Raw genomic sequence first — 14,752 nt, forward strand, 5'->3', positions numbered from 1 at the left:
TTTCTTTCTTCTTCCCATTTTTTTTCTTTTTGCCCTGTGATCAAAAACATAAAAAGATGGAGGTAATACAGGTGTAAAATTTATTATAACTACCAAACTCTTGAGGGTCTTTAGAGAGCAAAGTACATACAAAACCTGCATTTGACCTTAACTGTTACTCATTCTTGTAGTGGTCGGGAATGATTAAGTAATTTTTAATGTAGTGGAAACTGGGTTCATGCTCCAATTCTCTTAAACCTCTTTAAAAGACAAACTGCTCTAATTACTATAATAAATGTAGTAACCTATAGAAAAGTGCAACACACAACCAAACACGCTACTCACAAAACCACCCAAGTTCTGCTCTGGGCATGCATTCGGGGATTGTCACTGGCTTAAGCATCATAGTGAGTGTGGCAGCTATTAGGAGAGCAGAAAGAATATGTGGGAAAATTTAGACATTGCTGTTAACTACATCAGGCTTTTGGCCCAGTCAATTTTTGGCATTTCTTTTTCCATTCATATTGAATTGTAGAGTCACAGATTAGAGCCATGAACAGATTTAGGTCAGAAGGGACCTCTGGAGGAGGTTTGTCCCAACCCCCTGCTCCAAGCAGACCTAACTTCCAAGTGAGATCGGGCTTCTCAGGGCCTTTCCAGTCGCATTTTGAATGTCTTCAAGGACAGACAGATCGCACAGTCTTTCTGTGTAGCCACATTCATAACCACTCTCACTGTGGAATATATTCCAATTACGTGCAATCAGAATTTTTGCAATCCTACTTATCACTTTCTCCTTAAATCCCTCTCTCATTTTTTGAAAAATGTAGTCAACTTCAACCTTCTCAAGATACTATTCTTTATATAAGAGGGATGTTAATCCAACAAGGAGAGAAGCAGAATGCCAACTGACATATATAACCACTCACACAATCTGGGGTTTGAATTCTAAATGGCAAAAGCCCTGTGGAACACTCATTATGAATACTGCTGGAAAATACTTAAACCCAAATATATTAATAAAAGCAATCAGTAAAACAATTACAAAGAGCATACAAGCTCAGAAAAAAAAAAATCTTACTCCATGGGTGGGGAATTTGTGAAGGAGAAAAGAAAAGGCCCCAGCAGAGGAGTCCATTGTTTGCAGCCTGTTCGGATTAGGAATGAGCACATTGCAGTCAGTGGGAGCCACATACAGGTTTTAGAAGGAATCGATTTGACTCTGGAAAAAAGACTTTATACTGAAAATTTTGGATTTTTAATTTTTATTTGGTTATTTATTTGTGATTAGACTTTAAATCTTCAAAGAATCAACTCTTTCTTTAGTCATCTATTTCTGCAGTAGCTGTGCTAGGCTACATTCCTTTTTTCTATGGCACTTTCAGAAATATGTCGCTTGCACTGGCACAAGGAAAAGAAGGAGGTTCTGGCAAATGAAGTGGCAAATTAAGAGGTGGCATCTTGCAAGAGGAATTGTAGAAGGACAAAGTGATCTGTTAGATGGTTGACTGCAGAATAAAAGTTACGTAAATGACATACTGAAAAAAAGTCCATGGATTCACTGCCAAAACCAAGAGAGATGAGAGTGTGAAATTTTATCCATTTCTGTTTCACCTGGTAGAAAAAAAAATATCCTTTTTCAGTGCAGGAATTGTGAAACATGATAAACAAAATGAATTTGAAAAGTATGGTAAAATACACAGGCCTGACTAGCATTGTAGTTTAAATCACCTCTTTTTTTCCATTGTAACTTAACTCAAATTCTGATGTGCTTTTTTTCAAAATTCGTTATGTCAACATAAGTAGATGCAGCTTATCATTGCTTGGATGGTTGTTATTTTTTAGCTGTTTAATTCATTGACTCACATCCGGCAATAATTCATGCAAAATGGGCTCTGAACTGCTTTGCAATATGCAGATTTGTGTGCAAATGAGCGTTACCTATGGTGTTCACACTGAAGCGTTTTTCTTTGATGTACATTTCTGACATTCTGAGATTGTAAAGAAGAAAATAACTTTAAAAATTTTAAGAAACCTTAATTGAAGTTAACATAAAAGAAGATACATGGTGTTAATTGGTCTGTTTCAGGCATAATTTGTGCCTTTGAGACCATGTCCCTTACCCCCCGCCAAAGTGTCAAGACTCACATCTTTAATTCAACAATCTTTGTATTAATTACCTCTGGATAAGGTAAGCTTTGATTGGGAGTCCTTTATTGTAAAATTACAGTACATTGCCTGCTTTAAGATAAATAAATTAGGGTTGAACTTGAAAAAAATCTCCATCCAACTGTGAATGGGAAAGTGCATTTGAGTATCAAATGCTAGATGAAAGAACAGTTTTTATCAGATGGCCTTACGAGGGGAAAATGTTTTCTTTTTGTTCCTCTTTTTTTCATTGTTTTTGCACACTGAAAAATTAGGTCTTCATCAAGAGATGGACACTCAGTTTCTAGAGTTGCCAACACTTCCCTCCCAAAAGATCCCTTTCTGCCTCATGGGATCTCAGCATTCTCCCCTGTAAATAATTCCGCAGTATCGTTTGTCACAAAGTAATCAGTAACTTACGGATGGCTTTCCCCCCTGGCCCTCATTCCCACTCCTTAGTTGCATGTAGTTGATTGTCCATTAAGACCAAACTTGATTTTGTTTTCTGGGATGGAAGGACTGCAGAAGGTTTTATATGATCTCCATGTCACCTGGATGTGTTTGTTACAAGTTCTGAGTGGGACAAAAGCAGCCACACGGACAGGAAAGCTGTAAGAGATAGAGGCAGAATAAACGCAGCTTGTCTACTCATCCCAGAGGAAAACTAACCGTTCCTGGCCTTGCTGTAATGGAACTGCAGAGCTAAATTTGGATGTTGGGCTTGGGTGCTCTGCAGATGGTATGCTTTTTGTATGGATTATGCTGACCGCAGTATGATGCCTACACATATGCTTCCAATGCAACTAAGTGGTTTGAACAGCTATCGGAGAATGTTGACAGAGCTTTAAAGCCTGTAGGCTCAGTTCTGACCTGAGAGATGCTGGTGTGACTCCTTTGATTCTGTAGGATGTGCTGCGTGCCTTGTGTACCTTTCAAGATTGATGCACATTGTTCCATGAGAGCTCATCTGAGGCAAGCAAAGACTGCTAGCGAAAAACTAGGTGTACCTGCTCAAAGGTGTTAAGGACAAAGTTTCAGAGCTGACACCTGAGTGATTCCAGCTCTACTGTCTACTCTTCTAAAGATTTTCAGCATATACAAAAGACCTGAAGACCTGAAGATATGTCTAGTTTTTAGCATAATTCTGAGCCTAGTCTTTCTCTTCCCTGCTGGGACAGCTTGGTCAGTGCAGACCTCCCACATTTGCCCAGTTAGCACAGAAGGTGTGCCAGTGATAAAGGGGTGCTGGAGGCTTCAGTTTTTCCACTGAGCTATCAACTGCCTCAGTAAGTCAGGTTTTCCTCTGTCTTTGCAGTGGGGGACGTGTATAGTAACTACAGCTTTGGCTCTTTATTTGCATTGAAATCAGCTGAAGTGAAAGATAAGCAGCAGGAAAAAGGCCAAAAGACCTTTTATTTTATTAAAAACCCTAGAAATACTGGCACAGCAAGACACAGAGCACCTATTCAACCCTCCCCTACTCTGGGCGGGAAATGGTACCAACAATGTCAGAAAACCACTGTGGCATCTTGACCCAAGAACTGGTTGTATACTACTCTTTCTCATTGTACTAGACCACTGTGATTTTTGTCCTGCTACATTTTCCCACCTCCTAAAGGCTAGCTTGTCAAGAAGCCTTTTGTCTGGCACAGTATTTTCAAATCCAAACTCTGATAATTATCTGTGGTTCTGCTGCTGACTTGAAAGGCAATTGCTAGGCATTGAATCCACATTCCCTTCAGTACTAAAATTAAGAGTAAGAAGCAGAGGCATTTCTGTGACTGCTTCTCTCTCCAGCACTTGACACCAAATGCACATGTAAGGCTGACCATCAAAGATAAATGAGTTCAATAGAAAAGAGGAGACACATACTTGGATCTTGGTGAAATACAGTACAAATCACTAGAAAGTGCAACACAAAGGCTTTGCATGGCAGACTGCTAATCAGAAGAGGTGAGTATTTTAGCATATTTAAATGAGGACAGGGCATCCACTAATCAAATAACAGATTCCAGAGGTACTGAAAGAGCAAGGGAAAGAATGTTGCTTAAAACTTTTCAGCATGGATGGAGGATTTTTAAATATGATGATCTAGGTTTATAGGGAGATAATGAGGTAAGTAACAAATATGTCAAAACCAAACTATCAAATACTGTAATTATGCTGGATACAGATTAGTTGCTGAAAAAGTTTCCTATTACTGCACTACAGCTGTCAGAAAAGTGTAGTCAAATAATAATGGATTTTCTTTTGATTTGCTTTATTTAGCAGAAGGTAATATGTGTTAAATTTCTCACAGCTTTCATGGGATGAATAAAAATTGCATCATGAACCTGCTAGGATTCTTCAATGTAAGTTGATACGAAATACACAGAAGTGATAAAAATAATTTTTTACATGCAAGATTTTAAAAGTTTTCACATCATCTAAGTAGACTGTTTTGAAAATACTACCTTTGTATAGTTCTCTTATAGTCTTCTATATTTCTTCTACTGTTTTTCAAATCAAGCCAAGGTTGCTGTCACATTCATTGACATTTCTCCTCCACAGCAGCAATATTTTTTGTTAATCAGCGAGGAAAGCGAATTACTTTTACATCAACATTTAAAAGGGATATTTTCTTAAAACCTCCCAGGGAAAAAATTACCTTTTACTGAAAATTATACAAAATGTACATGCTTCCTAGGCCAATAGATCATTGCCATATGAGTATAACAAAGGTTATTTAGCAGTCATGGGTTTTCTCTGGGAATATTGCCTTCACAGAAGCAGTTCTCTAAGGAGATGAGCTTATTTTAAGCTGATATTCATTAGAAAGCTGCTAAGCCACTAGAGAAATTCTGGATACAAAGTAGGATATCTGACTTATATTTTCTTTTGCAAGTAATAAGGGATAATATCTGTAATCATGGTCAGAATCTTTGATTTATTGCCATGATAGGTTATATTGTGTCACATGATATTCTGAGCTTTTTATCTCTATTTCTTTAAAGGAGTAGTTTTAATGGATTTTAAGCACATGAGAACCTCAGACGTATAGCTTCAAGACCGATGTCTTCTTCCATTTATGACAATAATGTCTCCTTCTGGATATGGCCTGGATTTGCTATAGTTGCATGTCAAGGGCTTGAATTAACTCCTTTAAAGACGGACTTTATATTTTCATTGTCTTCAGCAGAAACAGGATGAAGGCTGCGTACCTCACCAAATTAAGAGGGGGTTAGGTATGATCTTTTGAAGGTACGAGGGAGTTACGTGTTTAATGTGTTATTGGGTCTTTTGATGAAATATGTATCTTCCTCAAGGTATAAACAGTTGAAGAAAAAACTGAGCATTGCACAGAAGAAAGAGACGACTGCATGTATTAAACAGTGAGACTCTTCATGCTAAATACTGGATAAAGACAATGATTTAATTGGATTGAATATTTGAGTTCAGAAAAGAAACAGAGAAAGAATCACGAAGATCTTTGTCAAAAGTAAAAAGAAATTATTCAAAAATTGGTAAATGGTTGTTTTAATAAAAAATAAAGAATCTAGAATGAAGAGTGCTTGCATATACACATTAATCTCATCTATGATAAAAGTGGTACAATCAAATCTGAAAGGAGACTTGGGAAATATATCTTTTCCACTCTATAAAAGAAAGCTTTTGGCTTATCACTTTTGACAGTGTGGATACAGTGGGAAAAGAGCAGAATGGTATCTGCAGGGACAACACAGTACAGTCAGGGATTGACTAAAAAGTAAATTCTGCTCTTTCTCCATTATGTTTTGGGTAGCAGGATTTCAGTGCCTGTTCCCTGACTCCATGGTACTTTCAGGCATGCAGAAAGGCTAGTAGTGGCAAAACAAAAGGAGGTGTTACATGGAAGCTAAATGCCAGAGCTCTGGAGATTTCCGCTGTATACACAGACTGGCAGCACTTCTGGATAGAAATAAAAAACAATAGTACCAAGCTATGATTGAATAAAGAAGCAGGGGAACACTGAGCCTTAGTGAGCATGTCTTTAATGATACACTTAAAAACTCCCTAATCTCTTTGTAACTAAATTAGACTGCAGCGCTGTAGGACCCGGTCTATGGTGCAGTAAAGTCAGTGGAAAAGCTTACTTAGGGAAGCATCTGTATGTAACAATACTCTTCAAGCAGTCACCAAGATAAGCAGATACTCCTACCATTCACTGAATCTGCAGAATTCATTGAATATTTTCAGCATTGATTATCAAGTCCAGATCTTTTTCATTGCTATTTACAACAAAGCGTAAAAGATGAATGATTCATTCTCATGACACACTTATTTTGGTCCACCTCCAGACTAGAAACTTCAGTGATTTCAATATGTTATTTAAGCACCTGTTCACTGAATGAGCCCTGAATGATGCAATACAAGGATACCATCAAGATGTATCTTAAAACACCATTTGCTTCCCCTTACGGTGTTCTCATTTCTTTATGAAATATTTAAGGAGTGCATGTTGTTCTGACAGCATATTAAAGCAACGTCCTTTTTGATGATGTAATAACTGTTAACAGCTTAACGCTCCCATAACCAGATAGTAATGGGAAGGGTATGTTGGATTCTACTAGTTTTGAAGTGATGTCAGCCAGAGATTTGTAGGATCGTAATTTTCCTTAGCTTTTTAAAATACCTACATCTGGCATACTTTATATTTTATTCTACTCTGCTTTGGATTGTAGTTTTGCTGTGACTTGCACTGCAAGATCTATGCTTTTTCACCTTGACTTGACCTTTGGCTTGATAACCTTGGACTAGTCTTCAAGAATTCAAGTTGCAAGCACAAGACCTGTTGTCATCCATCATTAAAATTTGAATCCCTTAAGTTCATCTTGACTAATACTGGGCAAAATCCTGCTTGCTGACCATCTGATTTGTTTCCATTGTTTGAACATGGAATGTTTTTATGCTTACCACATATTTTAAAGGTTGTCAATGATGTGTTGAGCCAACTTGCAACCTGATTCTGTAAAGTTTTAATGCTCAAGTCCCAATCTAGAATTGATGTGTTGTGTGGTTAAAATTGCTTAACTCGTTCATCCCTCAGAAATTCCACCATATTTAAAAAATCCATAATTATATCTGGTACTACAGAGAAGTGTGGAGCTTTGCTAACATGTGTGAAGCACTTTGAGGAACATGACATGGGAAACAGGCTCGGAAGGGGGTAATACACTACATATTGCCAGTGTTTTTTGTTTTGTTTTGACTTTGAAGGCTGAAGCTAAGTTTCACTTAGGCTTAAAAGATGCTGTATTTTGAAACATTCAAGCATTTCAGGTACTTACCAGACTGTTCAAATTCTGAGGAACCAGACGTGTAGTAAGGGATGGATTATTAATCATTCAGAGAAGCTTTTTTTTAGGAATGAAGCAACAGCTCTTCTAAGTTTCCTAGAAACCTGGAATCCTTTACAAAAATACACATAAAATTTTACCACATGTAAAAAGGAAGACCTCAGAAATGGCAGATGAGCTTTTGAAAGAGGCTAGTGTTTAAAACTCTCTCAAATTTAGCATGTTCTCCACTGGACAAGCTAGAAGTTTTGTCTTCTGGTGTAATAAAGAACTACCAGGTGGGATGGGAATCTTTCTGGCAAAGCTTATCGCTGAATGTGCAGATCTGTTTCTGCTCATATGTGACTCTTGCACTGTTGATATCAAAATATTCAAGGCATTGAACTCAACCCTTTTCATCTCCAGACATGGACAGTATATTTTTAAAGGAACTTAATGGTACAGGTAGTACCAAAGTTGCTGTAACACTTTGTGTTTCTGTGACTTAATGAACTCTAAAGCACTATATAAAATTCAAAAACACCTCTTAAAAAAAAAAGCCTGAAGTAAAGTGTATACACAGTTCAGGAATATTTCTAGTGTTAAAGCAATTATAAAAAGAAATAATTGATGTGTTGTGGTACCTGTGTGGATGTAAGGTTACAATTCAGTTAAAGTTTGTAAGGGGAACTAATATCTTTGACTGGATGAGCTGATATAATATGAAAATTTCTCAGAGTCCTTTACAGCTGCAAAGTGAGTGGGAAAGCTATGCAAATGTTGCATCATCATGTGACTTTGAGTATGTCTATGCTGCAGTGGCCTTGACTGTTTGAGAACTATGTCCTTGTCTGTCCTCTAGTGAATCTGCACCCGTCTCTTGTGACTAGTAGGTTGAATGAAATTGTCCTCAAAGTTGAGTTTTGCTGCTACAGACTTTGCAAGTGAACCTCCCCCCCCGCCTCTGCTAGAAGAAATGGGCAGTTGGCAAGATTTAGGGCCAATGTTGTCTAGAATTTCATATATCAAAAGATTCAACCCCACATCCTTAAAGTCTACCTGGGCACCAAACAGCTGTAAGGAGAAATTATCAGGCTGTAGGACTATATGCATGATGAGTGAATGACCTTGGTGGTAGGACCACTTTCCTTCAGATATACTTGCTGGGTCCACTGAAATCAGCAGGTGTTTAAATGATTTTACTAGGTGGTATATCTTACTGACTGCTCTTGAATAGTTTGAAAAATGTTAATGAATGCTTACAATGTTTTATGGTCGAACTAAGAGACTTCACAGAGCATGTACAGCCTTCGTTTAACTGAAATCTGCTCTGTTAGCGCTGAGAATTTTATATATCAGCTACAGGAATATCGTATGAGAAAAACATGGAAAAAAGGAATGCATTGATGAAGACGACCAAAAATGTTAATGTACTAAATTCTGTAAAACATGATCGAGAAAATCCAGTTCTAGCTTAACAGCTTGATTGCTGTTCTGATGGACAAATGAGGAGGAGCAGTTCTACAACCAAAGCAGGCAGACACTGCAGTTGTTTGTTTCAGCTTGTAGTAGCTAATTAAAGATCCTGTGGATCTTTTCCAGAAACAATGCAGTCAGATCCTGGCACCTGTAGTTAAACTGATTTCTTAATTTTTGACAATAGAAAATGAGGAAAAAAAAAAATATTTCTGCTTAGGGAAAAAGACCCCCAAAACAAAACAAGGAAAGTTTAGTATCCCTTAATTTCTAGAAATGGGATAACTTCACTAATATCCTAGAGGACAAGGAATATAGGTTTTTATATATTGACTGGGTGGTAGCAAAACAACTCTGTTGCTTGTCTTTTCAGACTGAAGGCCAAGTGTGTTGAGGTCTTTCAGCTGGCAGGTGCATGTTTTCCCTAAATAGTATAGCTGACAAATACACCTCTGTTTCTGCTGACTGTTATGAGTTCATTGTGATGTCCTGTTTAGTTCAAGCTCAGTTAACAAGATACAAACACAGCAGGTGTAAGAGAAGGTTGGTGAGGAGATGCAGAAGTGCAGAAGTACAGAAGTAAGAACCAGATGTCAAACAGGTCGTCCATGGGATGGTTCTTTATTGTTTGATGCATTTCTATGGGTTACGTGGTAGGCTCCAATTCTGTAGAATTTAGGCTTTTATTTAAAGGGGAAAAACTTGGAATATTTCTGTTCTAGCCAAAAGGACAGAAACTTTAATTGTTAGCAAGTGTAGCCATTACTCTTGCTGAGTGAATACACCAGCTAAAACAATGCCTCAAAACACAAAAATCTCTCCATCCCAATTCACCAAACAGTGACGTCTGAAGTCAGAGGAAGCATGAATTATGAGGAACCACTAGTTACTATGGCACCTCTGCATACAGCAGGGGCAAATGGAGTGGAAAAAGGCCAGGAATGAGGATTAGAGACAGAAAATACCTTTGGAGAATAACTGAATACCAAAAAGTTACAAAGAACAACATATCTCATATCTGAATGGACAGAGTGCTAAATAACAGCTAAACTTGTAGCTGGGTACAGGATGACTGGCAGTGCTCACCACAGATCCCTGTGTTCCTTAGTGTTCATGACCCTACAGGGCCCAGCATGCAGTTGCTCGTCATGTCTGTCATTTCTCTTCCTTACATCAGGTAATCATGTGCTATGTTATCATCTCTTGGCAGGTAAAAGTTGAACCCTCAATAATCATATAAGGAGAGGTAGGAGCATGCAGTCAAGTGAAGAAATAAACTTTCTGTGTGCCCTTGTGCTTTCTCTTTTCTTTCTGTCCCCATAGAAATTGGCAGGGATGGTTAACTTTTCCTCCCTGAAACTCCTTTCTATATTTATGGACATGCAGACCAGCACAGAAGCTACCACTAACGTGTGGAAAATTCAGGGCTTGTTAAACAGCTTGAGTGAGCTATGATCAGCAATAATCTGGTAGCTGAGTGTTCTCAGGGGGAGCCAGCTGGGCCAGTCACAGTGTACTGTGCTCAAAGATGAGTGCAAATCTTTTAGCAGGCATGTAACATTATCTACACAATTGTTACAAATGAAGATCTGTCTTTCTAAAATTCCTTTGCCTTAGGTTACGGTTTCACAGAATCATAGAATAGTTTGAGTTGGAAGACACCTTTTAAAGGTCATCTAGTCCAAACTCCCTTGCAATGAACAAGGACATCAACTAGATCAGGTTGCTCAGAGCCTCATCCAACCTGATCTTAAATGTTTCCAGGAATGGGGCATCCACCACCTCTCTGGGCAACCTCTTCCAGTGTTTTACCTCTCTCATTATAAAAAACTTCTTTTTTATATTTTATTCAAATCGACCCTCCTTCAGTTTAAAACCTGTATCCCTTTTCCTATTGTAGCAGGCCCTGTTAAAAAGTTTGTCCCTCTTTTTCTTATAGGCCCCTTTCAAATACCGGAAGGCTGCAATAGGGTCTTCCCAGAGCCTTCTCTTCTCCAGACTGAACAATCCCAATTCTTTCAGCCTTCAGAGAGAGAGTTTTGCCCATCTTAAAGGAGAACCAAGAGCAGAAAAGCAAACTCAGCTACCAAGTTGATGCAAATGACCGTATGTGCCTGCTAAAGTAAATCAGAACTGAGCTGAGTCTGAGCTGGCCTGTATGGGGGGGGGGGGGACAGAAGCTGGATGTCAGGTACAAGGGAGTAAGGGAGGAAATGGATGCAAACAGGGTGGCATGTGGCATATGGTTCCTTTTGCTTTCAGGCTAGTAAAAGTTTCTTAGTGGATATGAAGTCCTGTGTCTGGTCGTGTAAAGCCCATTAGCATATGTCTCTGCAGTGGGTTTCTGTGGCAGAGTTCCAGTAATTACTGTTCATTAGTATTCATTAGTACCAGGTCTTGCCTGATCTTGAGTTCATGTTGAATCAGCACTGCTGTAACATTTTTGATATGGGCTGGATGTAGAGGTCAGCATGGAGGCATTAATTAGGCCTGGTAGTCAGAAGTTATTTTCATGGCTCTTCGGATAGGGTTTGCTTCAGATGCACCACGGCTTTTCCTTCTGAAGTGGAAAGCATACATGTAAAGTGGAGCAGCGGTGAGCCACACTTGTGAATATAAAAACATGAATTTAAAGATAAAGCCCTAAACTTGCTCTCTAGAGTGACCTGTTAAAAAATCTGCAGGGTTTCCAGTGACTTTTCTTTACTGTTGTTGCCACTTAGGAATGTTGACACTGAAAAGAATGTAGAAGTGCAAAATATGGGTGATGGATGATAATGTGATTTGTGTTTCTGAATGTTCATTCCTCCTTTGATCAGCTACTGCTGATAATAATGTAACCAGGAGCTTTTAGGGTATACCCTCTGACCTCTGTGAAAAGAAAATCATTGAACAACAAACCTACTTGTCTCTTATTAAAAACAAAAAGGAGAAAAAAGTCATGTTAGAATAGTTACTACATTACACAGACAAGTTCAAGGTCCTCTTGGAACCCAGAGGTACTTTTGAGAGGCTACAAGAACTTTTCTGTGAGGAAGGGTTGAGAAAATCTGAACATAGTTTGGTATTTATTTTCTTGGACAGCTAAAGAAAGTGAAATTATTCCAATTTCTAATTTTTTAAGTGAAAAGTGTACTTTCTCTAGATATCTTAAACTGTATGTTTATCTAAAAGCACATCTCTATGTACCTTTTCTGTACTTCAACAGTCTGGGAAATCATGATTCTCAACACTCACATTCTTAATTTTAGTAATAACCAGTCTCAGTAGAATGTTACTCACCTAAGAAAGAGGAGGTATACAAAGATTCATCCACTGAACCACACAGCTAAAGTAATTTCTTTGTCATAACCAATGCCTCCTTTAGCTGAATTTAAACCTGCAATGCAGAAATACAATTGGTGAGATCGCAGTCATTTAAATTTCAGTGACACAGAACATTGCTATTACTTAGGGATTACCCCAAAGAAATATGGCTGAAGAATGGCAGAAAAAACTTTTTTCAGATTTTTTTTGTCTTCAATAATGAATAAAATATTTAAGAGGGAACAGGCAAATTTCTCCTAGTAAAGGAGATGCAGAAGTTGGGAATGCTTTTCTCATAAGCCTTTTCTTTCTACATAACAACACTAATAGAGTTGTAGATCTAGTTACACTTCAAAGTAAAAAGCACAAGGTCCTCTCCTGCTTGAAATAATCAAAAGATTCCAGATGATGACAAGAAGACTAGACAGCCTCTAACACTTCCTGGCTTCCTTTAACTCAGGTTCTTTTTGGCATTCCTCTACTCTTTTTCCATTTTATGGATCTTGGGTAAACTATTCAAAAGTGTGCAGTGAGGTTTTCTTGACACAGAGTGTAGTTAGACTGTGGAACTCCTGATGTGGATGCTTAAATTTGAATAGTGACACAGTGAATGGACATATTCATGGAAGAAATGTCAGTTGATGTCTATTAAATACAGACACAATCTTTGGCTTAGGAGGTTGTTCAATGACAAATTACTGGGGGTTGTGAGCAGTTTAGTGGGAGTATCATTACTTGGCTTGTTTCTGTACTCTTTGGCTGGTCACAGATGGAGAGAGGATACTGGACAAATGGACCTCTGATCTGACCCAGCATGGTGGGCAGACTTATGTTCTTGAAATTGGTCTCCACAGAGATATCATGTTGAGATCTTGATGGCCAAGCATTTCTGTATCATTTTCAAATTCAAAGAGGATGAAACAGATGCTATTACACAGAAGGGCCTTTGTTTTAAATAAAAACAAGACAAAAGATATAATTAAGAATGTGCAAAAGTAACACCTCATGCAATAAAGTTACCTCTGTCAGTAGTATGGACTACAGGGAAAGTCACTCCCTGTACCTGAAGCCTTTTGAAATGTTGCATGATGTAATGTCATAAATACCAGAAATAAAGGTGAATGATTTTATAGCTTCAAGAGGTCCAAATACCTCCATGAACCTAAGCAGACCATAGGTGTGTTTGGTGAAGGAGCTGGAGAGATTTGCAACCAGCACTGAAGAGGGGAACGAAAAAACTAGTATCACATCCTGTTCAGGCTGGTTCCCCAGCCTAAAAATCTGGCACCCGCTGGGGTGACCTTTGGCACCAGCTGGTTTATAGCTCAGGCTCACACATCTGTCTCCAGAGCTGAACACCTCTTGGGCCTCACCTTGCCCTCCACCAGAAAGCGCACACACTCTGGATCCCAGCTGAACTGGATACTTTTCACTTCCAGATGATTTAAAAGGAGACACAGTCCTCTTTTAAGGCTTCTATGGGTGAGATTCTTTCACAGTTATGCTAGTGCTCTTTGCAGATTAATGATGTAAACTTGTTTGAGATGCAGAATGGAATACATAGATGAATGATCTCCCAACACAGTATGATTCACAGGTACCTTTACTTAAGTGTCATATGCAAACTGGCCTCAAAATAGATATGCTTTGAACCAGAACATTTACAGTCAAGAAAGCCTGAACTGCACAGGCAATTTTGTAGGATGTTTTGCTAGAAATTATCTGATTATGAGGCAATATGGCTGTTGCAAATGCAATCCTTTCCTCCCACAGGAAAAGTAAAATACAGACTCCACTAAATATGAAGCAGCAAGCTTTTCTGCCAATAAAAAATTAAAATTCTCTTTATCTAAAGGTAAGGAACAAATTAAGTTCAGTGATGGTACATTCCACACAGAGGGCTTCTTTTCTTTCTTGTCATGCTTAGTGTCTTGTTTTAGGATCCCTCTGATGTGGTACTCCTGCTGCAAGAGAATTGTTTCTAGTTCAGGGAAAGAATGATGAGTCTTTAATAAACAAACCTGAGAACTAATACAAATCCATGTTGACAAATGCTTGTCAAGAAGAAAACCAAAGAAACAAAATCAATACATGGTCTTGCATTAAATCACATTGTTTGCAGATAGATATCTTGGAAGTCTTCTTTTTATTTTTTTTATTTGTTTACTAAATAGCTGCCCCTGATTAATTTAGGATAAACCAGAGTTTGGCTTTATAAAAACAGAACTTTTTTAAAAAAAGTTTACAGCCAACCTTTTCAAATATTCTGTCGTTTTTAAGGAAAAAAACATTCCTCCCAGCCTTCCTTATTCTGACACCATTTTACTTTAGAAGATCTCAAAGTACAAGTGAATACATGACACTTGCAGTGTCTCCAGTGTACACATTTTACGTTTGATTTATGACATTACTATATAGGTGCACTTGACAGCTTTCAGATTGAAGCAGAGACAAGAGAGCTTTAAAGTGAGATGGGTTATCTGGGTAAATCTATCAAGGGTTCGTCCTGGGAGAACAAGGAGAGAGGCTTTGTAGAGCCCTGCTGTGTA

The 14,752-nt window shown here is 38.2% G+C and overlaps 1 long non-coding RNA gene across 1 annotated transcript; it reads right to left on the bottom strand.

Moving 5' to 3' along the window:
* Nucleotides 1-1,256: 1,256 nt before the first annotated feature.
* On the bottom strand, nt 1,257-12,216 carry LOC120324756. The gene is made up of 4 exons (XR_005566289.1): nt 12,180-12,216; nt 7,434-7,554; nt 2,548-2,736; nt 1,257-1,593 (listed from the first exon to the last, which is right to left on the bottom strand). It is a non-coding gene; the product is annotated as an uncharacterized LOC120324756 (long non-coding RNA).
* Nucleotides 12,217-14,752: the final 2,536 nt, after the last annotated feature.

The sequence above is a fragment of the Pipra filicauda genome, unplaced genomic scaffold, assembly GCF_003945595.2.
Source record: "Pipra filicauda isolate LSUMZ 115617 unplaced genomic scaffold, ASM394559v2 scaffold68_size4259465_pilon, whole genome shotgun sequence".
Classification (NCBI taxonomy): Eukaryota; Metazoa; Chordata; class Aves; order Passeriformes; family Pipridae; genus Pipra; species Pipra filicauda.